This window comes from Pyrus communis, chromosome 5 (assembly GCF_041283825.1).
Source record: "Pyrus communis isolate YQ-2024b chromosome 5, ASM4128382v1, whole genome shotgun sequence".
NCBI lineage: Eukaryota > Viridiplantae > Streptophyta > Magnoliopsida > Rosales > Rosaceae > Pyrus > Pyrus communis.
In genome coordinates, this window is record NC_142569.1 from 34,634,030 (window position 1) to 34,637,028 (window position 2,999).

Here is a 2,999-nt window from a genome sequence, read left to right on the forward strand (position 1 = left end):
CAAAAAAAGTCTCAGTACAATTAGAAGGAACCATTCAATATAAGTTGTAATTTGTTATGTCAAGTATCCGATTCTAATTCTCATGGTGCACATTAACTTCCATTTGAATGTAATTAAAAATGAGTGAGCTAATTGAAACCAAATTGATAACTAACACGTGTTTACTACAATTCGGTAGCTTTTTCATTTTCAATTTTGATTCATAGTTTTAGTGAAAAGAGAGAATATTTAAAGAAGAATGGGAAGGGACGTTCAATTTTCAAGTTTTTGTTTGACATATTCTACTCCATTTCTCCCCTTTTTTCTCCTCCTTTTATCCCTAGTTCCTACATATTGTTGGAGAATGAGAAAATAGAAAAGCATTTGAGATTGTGTTTTATTTCCTACCTTTAGGAAGAAGTAATATGCATTTAGGTTTACTTGTCTGATTAAGATTTTTTCTAATATCTTTTTGAGTTAATGTTTGTATCTTGATCTCTTATAAATAACTCTTTATCAAGAAGAATAAATGTATGTGTGAGTGTCTTTATTGAGAAAATTCTTGAATATTTTGTTAAAAAATAAAGAATCGGAGCCATGACCACCATTGAACCCGCTATGCTTGCCTCTCGGTTGGTGTACGAAGCTAAGTTTCTTCCTGAATCTAGGTGCATGAAACCTGTTTTGGCCCTGCCTACTTGTACCTTTGTTTTGTCCTTACTCTAAATCCGAAATTTATAGGGTTTTGTTTTACATTTGCCTTTGCCTTACTTGGCACTTCCTTGCTTTTCCTTTGCCTTTCTCTAGCTATAAAATTTTGTTTTTCTAAGATTTGATGTGCCTTTGCCCTTGTCATATAATTTTGGATAAATTACATAATACTCCCTCAGGTTTGAGGTCTATTACAACCTCATACAACATCTTTAAAACATTTCACTTTCATACCTCACCTACTATTTTATTTCAATATAGTACATCCGTTACATTTTCCGTCCATTGATCCGTTAAGAGTTGACGTGGCTACCACATTTGTGCCACATGGCAAAATTTTTTTTTTTATACATTTAAAAATAATTAATTAAAGAAAAGTTATTATAAAAAAAAAAAAAAAAAATCCCCATAACCTATCCCCCCCCCCCCCCCCCCGCGACTCACATCCTTCTCCTACACCCACCCACCCACCCTCCCTTCTCTCTCCACAGTTGATGTATAGAAGAATTCACACCCATAAAAATGGCACCCTCCTCCTCAAATCCCACAGAGTTGCCAACCACCTTACCTCCATTGCCTCCCACCCTTCTATGTGTTCCCTCCATCCATCAGCAAAACCTCATCTTCCCCCTTCATCCGTCACCCCTCCCTTCACCACCAAAATCACATCTGCACCCTAATTCCTTCACCCTCCATCTGTCCCCCTTGGCTTCACCACCAAAACCACATCCACACCTCGAAATCACACCCCGATTCTCTGCAATTCAATCTTCTCTATGCGATTCAAGCTTAAAAAAATCCTAATTTCAACTTCCCCAAGTCAAAGCTTTGCTCTCTCTGCGATTCAAGCTCGTAAAAACCCTAATCTTCTCTCTATGCTATTTAAGCTTGTAAAAACCTAAATTGCAGTAAACCTTCCTTCGTTCTCGTACAAAGCAACTAAGGAAGCTCGGTCATCAGGCTCGAGTGCTCCACATTGCTCAAGGCACTGAGAGGTCTGGCAGTAGATTGGAGCCTTGTGGTAATAGGGGTTCATGGGTCGGGTTGAACTCGAGCGTTGATGGGTTTAAAGGGTGGTTTAGTTTGGATAATGGAAAAGAGTCATTGGATTTGCAGAGCATGAGCTAGAATAGCTGGGATAGCTGGGACGTGGATGGCGTCAGAGTTGGTGTTGGAGGTGGGATGTGGCAGAAATTAGCGTGAGTTCTGCGTTTATGAAGATCTAGGACCGAGTGACAGAGTACGCGGCAGGAGAGCTGTTGTCGTTGTGCTCGGTGTTGGAGAAAAGCCAAAATGAGGCCGTACCGGCGGGGGTTCTGACGCAGGTGAGGGAGACGAGGATGAGAAGAGAGAAGGGGTTGGAGATGAGGGAGGTGGTTGGGAGGCTCGACTCTGGAGGGAGAAGAGGGGTGGGGAGGGGTTGTGGGGAAGGTGGGGTGGGTTATGCGTTTTTCATTTATTTATTTATTTATTTTTTTAGAAGATTCATGTTTTTTTTTAAAAAAAAATTATTTTTTTTTTTGCCACATGGTACAAATGTGGCAGCCACGTTAGCTCTTAACGAATCAATGGATGGAAAATGTAACGGAGGTACTATATTGAAATAAAATAGTAGGTGAGATATGAAAGTAAAATGTTTTAAAGATGTTGCGTGGGGTTGTAATAGACCTCAAACATGAGGGAGTATTATGTAATTTACCCTATAATTTTTTTGGGGGCTTTGTGTGTGTGAATTGCCATGCTTGCTTCGCCATGTTGTTGTCTTGATGTGACTGTGCCTTGCTCTTGTATTGTTGTCATGATCTTGTCATTCTATTGCCCTACTGTTTGTGATTATAAACTCTACTTCGTGTTAGAATAAATGCAGAATTATGGAGAATAATCCAAAAGATGACTTTGAGGTACGACTTGAATCGTTTCCTTAAAGTGTTATTTGCCTCCACTCGAATGAGTTTGTTAAAGGGTTCTTGGAAAATCACTTCCAAAGTACAACAAAGTATGGAATATTCGTCTAGCAAAACCGAATTGTATTCCCTTAGAAATAACTAGAAAGAAATTGTATGAATGTGATGGAGAGAAAAGAGAGTAAGGAAGGTAGAAACAAATTTATGAAATTGTGTGTAAAATATTATGCCACAATAGGTATTTATAGGTATTAAGGCACCCGTTCATCGAGTCCTTTCATTTTAGTTGAAGATATACAACTCTTCTTAAATGTGTTGATCCAAAAGACACTAGTAATCCAGGTACTGTTCATTGGAAAGCAATAAATAGAATTTTTTGTTATCTTAAAAGAACTATTAACCTAA